Source organism: Oryza brachyantha, chromosome 8 (assembly GCF_000231095.2).
Source record: "Oryza brachyantha chromosome 8, ObraRS2, whole genome shotgun sequence".
NCBI classification, from domain to species: Eukaryota; Viridiplantae; Streptophyta; class Magnoliopsida; order Poales; family Poaceae; genus Oryza; species Oryza brachyantha.
The window spans coordinates 14,407,181-14,413,180 of record NC_023170.2 but is presented as its reverse complement, the minus strand read 5'-3'; the positions used below and the strand labels follow the sequence as shown (position 1 = coordinate 14,413,180).

At 48.6% G+C, this 6,000-nt stretch overlaps 1 pseudogene; it reads left to right on the top strand.

Moving 5' to 3' along the window:
* Positions 1-290: 290 nt before the first annotated feature.
* Positions 291-2,362, top strand: LOC102720351 (annotated as a pseudogene).
* The last annotated feature ends 3,638 nt before the right edge of the window (positions 2,363-6,000 follow it).

The following is a 6,000-nucleotide window of genomic DNA, read 5'->3' as shown; positions in this document are numbered from 1 at the left end:
ATTTATCGGATTTGGATCACCTGCCATTACAGGGCAGTACAGTGAAAGTACGGTATCAAATTAACTGTAGCAAACACTATACTAAAAATAATGATATATTTACTGTTTTGCACGATAACATATCATTGCAGCATATGAATCCATAACCGTCCATCTTAAAACAGACGGCTAAGATTGATCGAACGTCGGACTATTCCTCCTCTGTGACTAGAATGGAATGGCGGGGAACACACCCCTATTTATCACATCAGAACATGGTTCGCACGTCGCTGTTACTCGGCGGATCACGCATGGTAAAAACCAGCACAGTATAAGCAGCGAGACAAATCATGGGGGGGTCACGCTCTCTCCTTGTTCGTTACGAGCGAGGAGGGAAACCAACAAGAGACGCCAATTCCTCATCAAAGAATCGGTCCGGATCATCTACACTAATGTAGAGGATTACTGTTCATATGAAAGGTAGTGAATCAATACCATGAATAATGTGCAAAACACTATAACAACAGTAGTTCCAAATACTATTTATCACTATAACAATAACTAACGATAAATCTCCTAACGATTAAGAGGTGTACCAAATACATAGTTACCGCCGCGCCTATTTTGTATCCGTCCCAAAGAATCGCCCTCCCGTTGCGTTGCTCGATCTCTGCCCTTGCCCCACCACCCCCCGTCCCGTACCACGAGGCAGGCGAGCCGCAATGGCCATGGCCGCCTCCCGTATATAACCCGCGCCTCCGTTCCTCACCTCGCCTCTGCTCTACTACTACCCCGTTCGTCCGCTCCCCAACCGCCCTCGCCGCCACAGCCATTGTCAAAGCTTGCAGCTTTGTTTACTCTAGTGCGCCTTCGGAGGTACGGAGGCGGCGGTGGCGATGGTGGACGTGGACCGCCGGATGGCTGGTCTGACCCCGGCGGCGCACGCGGCGGGGCTGAGGCGGCTGTCGACCCGCGCCGCGGCGGGGCCCTCGTCGGCGTCGGCATCGCCGCGCCACGGGCTCCACTCGTTCAGCGCGCTGGCGGCCGCCGTGCTCGCGCACCTGAGGGCGTCCGGGGTGGCCGTGCTCCCGGGGCTGTCCGACGCGGAGCTGGCGCGCGCCGAGGCCGAGATGGGGTTCGCGTTCCCGCCCGACCTGCGCGCGGTGCTCGCCATGGGGCTCCCGTCGGGGCCCGGGTTCCCGGACTGGCGGACGCGCGCGGGGCTCCGCTCGGCGTTCGACCTGCCCATCGCGGCGGCGTCGCTGCAGATCGCGCGGGGCGCGCTGTGGCCGCGCTGCTGGGGGCCCAGGCCGGCCGACCCCGACAGGGCGCTCCGGCTCGCGCGCTCCGCCATCCGCCGCGCGCCGCTGCTCGTGCCGCTCTTTGACCGGTGCTTCCTGCCTTGCCGCCCCTGCCTCGCCGGGAATCCCGTGTTCTTCGTCACCGACGACCGGGTGCTCTGCTGTGGCCTCGACATCCTCCACTTCTTCACGCGCGACTCGTCCTTCCAGCCGCTCGACCTCCGCCCCCCGTCGTCGGTCGCGCCGTCCTCCGGCGAGGCAACTCCGTACATGCGCCGCAGTCTCGACGCGGTCTGCGGCGGGAAAGCCCCACGCTGGATCGAGTTCTGGAGTGACGCCGCGTCCGACCGGCGCCGCCGTGACTCGTCCTCCTCGGAGGCCTCCACCGCGTCGTCGTCATCGGGTTGCTCGTCGCCGCCGGCCAGGAGATCGAGGACCCCGCACTGGGTGGACACCTACCTGGACAGGCTCGGGTCCGTGCTGAAGAACGGCGGGTGGAGGGACACGGAGGTGAATGAGATGGTCGAGGTGGCAGCCTCCGGTCTGTTCGACGGCGAGGAAACGCCGTCGGTGGACACCGACGCGGTGCTCGACGCGCTTCTGCTGAAGGCCGACAGGTGCTCCGACTCGCTCCGCCGGGCCGGGTGGAGCTCCGAGGATGTATCGGACGCGCTGGGGCTCGACCTCCGGCGGTGCAAGGAGCGGCCACGGCCGGCCATACAGATACCGCCGGAGATCGCCGTCAAGGTGGAGCGCCTCGCGCAGTCGGTGGCTAGGAGGTGACGGCCTCATCGCCGCCGCCGGAGAGCCACCGGTCACTAGCACTAGCAGCATGCCGTTTTTCCTTTAGAAAAAGTTACTTTCTTTTTTCTTAACTTTTTCACCATACAAGGAAAGAATACATGTACTTTAATCAAGTAAATAAAAATTAACCCCTTGATCATCTGCAAGCTGAGATGTAATATAATGCTCTCTCAAGTGTGTGAGTGACCGAGTCAAGTGAGTAACGGTTACATTGACGGCATAAGCGCTTCTCTCCTCCTTTTCACTTTTTTTTTTATCTTGACGCTTGTAGTAGTAACATTTTTTTCCCCAATCTTTTGTTATGAACGGTACTTTTTGTCGAATCTTTGGGGGTCAAGGTGGATGCCAGTGTCTGCTGCTAATCTACTGATCCACCCCAGTATCATTTCCACTAGCAAAACGGATCCTATCACCCCATGTAGCTACCGTACTAAATTGAATGCAACGGATCCTACGGAACTCCCAGTGCAAGATCCAGGAGTAGTGCGCTCCAACAAAAAGCAGTGTCTCTTGCTATACTACTACCTCCTAAATAAGATTATTTTTTTAATTTTTTGATGTAATGTTTTAACTCTTTATTTTATTTAAAAAAATTTATGATTAATATTTTATTCTAAATAGTACTTTGTGCATGAATTTTAAATAAAATGAATGGTCAAACGTTAAACATGAAAAAACAAAAATAAAGTTATGACTAGTATTTTCTTGATTATATTTCTCGTGCATTTTGCTTCCGTGGAGTCTCCAACCGATAGTGGTACTGCTGCTAGCCGACAAATCGGCAGTAAATGGTAAATATCGTCCGTTTTTACACTCTCGTTTTTTAAATTCTACATTGTGAAAGGTGCAGACGGTGGGTCATGATGGGTGGTTCGGTTGGGGCCGTGCTCGTGCAAGCTGCGCCCCGCGCTTTTGGTCGCGGGTGGTGCAGTTGTTACTGCGTGCTCCGGCTGATGCCCTGCTCGGGTGTGGCCGGCCTCCCGAAAAGAACCGCCTTGTTCCGTAGCCAAGCGAGGCGATCGAGCTGTGGGCCGCGGGCAGCGCACACCAACACGCGCGCGGAGGAGCAGCAGCAGCTTTTGGCCTCGGGAGCCGAGCGCCCGTGTCGCGCCGCGCTGCTGCCCGCCCGCCCGCCCGTGCAGGCGCGGCGCGGCGTGTTCCGTTCCCACTCACCGCTCGATCGCATCGCATCGCCTCGCCTCGCTTCGGTTCATCAATGCCGCGGCGTGCGCTCCGTGCGTGCGGTGCAGGTGGTGGTGCTCAAAAGCGGAGCCGCGGACTGTGGCTCAACAGCGACGTCGTGAGCGCGCGAGCCGGTGGTCCTGTGGCTGGCTCGCTCGCTGGACCGTTTGGTTGGGTTTGAAACGAGGGTGGCAAAGGCTGTGGCGGGTGGTGAGCGCATGCACGGCACGGGCCACAGCATGGCATGCTACAGGCCTTGTTCTTGCCCCAAAGATGTGTCAGCGTTAATGGTGGCAGCCGGTGATGCATGCTGCCACTGGTGCTGGTTGTTTTTCTGTACTTCTCTGTGTACATTGGTCGGGCCTTTGGGTCTGGCGCTCCAAACGCGACGTTTTTGGACTTCTTCACAATTTGAAGTGCACTGGTGGGGATTATTTTAGGGGTATCGAAGGTGAAAACTCTGGGTTAGTTGCGGTAAACTATCAGTGCATCTGACTGGAGATTGATCCTACTAATACTAGCCCATAGAAAATTCACTGTTTTTGTTTGTAGAATTTCTACGAGATTATTGTAAGGAAAAAACCCTCAGCCTATACTTAAATGGATGCATGCAGGTTTTTGTTTCTGTGGTTTCTCAAAGTAAGTTACACGTTGCACAATGTAAAGTGCACTTTGGTCTCATTTTTGTACCATTTGAAATCAACTTCATATCAGTTTTGTGTCATAAAACATCATGAAATTTCATAAAACCTAAATGAAACCCCCAAATGCTTCGCTAGGATTTTCTTGACGCAAAATTTGCTAAATTTGGTGCAAACTAAAATTAAGTGCAATTTATTTGGTGCATAACGCTTACCTTTTTTTATTCTTGTGGTATTTTTGTTGGCTTCTCCAATCTCCATTGTGAACGGGTAGTTTTAAATTTTGAGCTTTTCCACTGTGTCAAACCTTTATACTTGAAATTTTCCGTGAGAGACTATAGATAAATTTTGATTGTTACCCTCATGACATAAATGCATGGCTCCTTTTAACAAGTAAATTGTCTCTGACATCCAGCTTTGATCGATTTGTTATGACTACGCTCACGAAAATAAGGAGAATATCGTATTACAAAAGTATATATCATTCAAAATAAAATTTTGTTATAAATAGTTCATATTTATGAACCAAAGTACTCCCTCTAGTCATAAATATTTAATGTGCAAAATACGATTTTGTTAAACTTTATTAATGTTGACCATTAATCGATTATTAAAAAACTGTATATTTGCCTTGGGAATAAACTTATTGCATTTATAAATGTATTCTAATATAACATTGATGCTCAATATTTTAAAAGTTAGACCAGATATGGTTTCAAAAATGTCAAATATTTATGAACAGAGGAAACTAGCTTTGTTCATGTTACCTGTCGTCCAGATGAACTAGTCTATCAACTCCCTCAATTTCAAATACAAGTCAAGCATATTTTTTTCCTTAAATGCAGTGATGGATCAATAAAAATTTTAACGCCCAGGTGAACTTAAATGTATCTATATGCTACAAAAATTCTATCTTCAGTCATTCTAATAACTTTTGATCTTGTGCATTATTCAAACGTCCTTCATTCGATCGGTTTGTTGCGTTTTACTGAGAGGGAATTTACTTGGGATAATAAACTTTGTTAAATAACTAGTGGATTCAAGGATAACAAGCAATTATCGCTTTTCAAACCTCAGGATGTGTGGAAGCATCGTGTTAGTTGACAGTATCATGGATCCATCATTGAGCCATGGATAGGTCCTTAATTATGAAAAAGAAATACACACTCCATTTGCAGACTAATCCTAATCAGACGTAGTACTTGTGAAGCAGCATGCATGTCCTGTCGTGTCGAAGCCTTTCACTAATTCCGTGATAAAAAATACCATTCGCAGGTAGAGGTTAGCTGTGCATTTTGGCACTACATCAAGAAACGTACTATGCCACAAACGATAAACCAATGCATGGGATATATTAGCATATACTCTATTTGCCTATGGAGCACTATCTGTATAAGTTCAGACATAACAGCTTGTGATTTCAGACAAGGCAGCTAAAGCTTGCATTCTTTACATATAAAACCACAGGTATTCTTGGGTGGTCCTTGAAGGCTTAAATTGTCATTGGAGAAAAAGAGAGGTTTCTCTCGTGAAACAGGACTTTCGGCTGTAAAGTATGAATTGCGTTTGGCTCATTTGCTTGGCAAGGGGCATAGTATGAACTAAATAACACACACATTGTCTGTCTATAGTCCTGGACCACAGTCATGTACGTACGTATGATGAAGTAACAATAACGATGGTGCAATGGTATGGCACGCTCTTCTTCTTATGTTTCATTTGTCAACCAACTACGACAGGCTAGTTTGGCTCTTCTGGATATTACAAACGAAGAAAGAGGCGATCAAATATTTAATCTCATTATTCCTGCAGGACCACACAACAAGTCGATGGAGCAAATGTCAAATCCAGCCTTGTATCCAACCGAAGTGTTTCTCTTCATCGACAGGTTCTATTCTTTACAGGTCAGGCAGTTATATTAGGCCTGTGCTACGTACTTCCATGCCCACATTAATTTTGGTGTAGCATCAAAATTAGTGCGCTCCATTTATGAAAAATTTTGAGTGTATATTCTACTTATCCGTCCCAAACGATTTTATTTTTAGTTTATCTTGTCTATTCTATAAAAAAAATTATGTAATTATTATATTAGA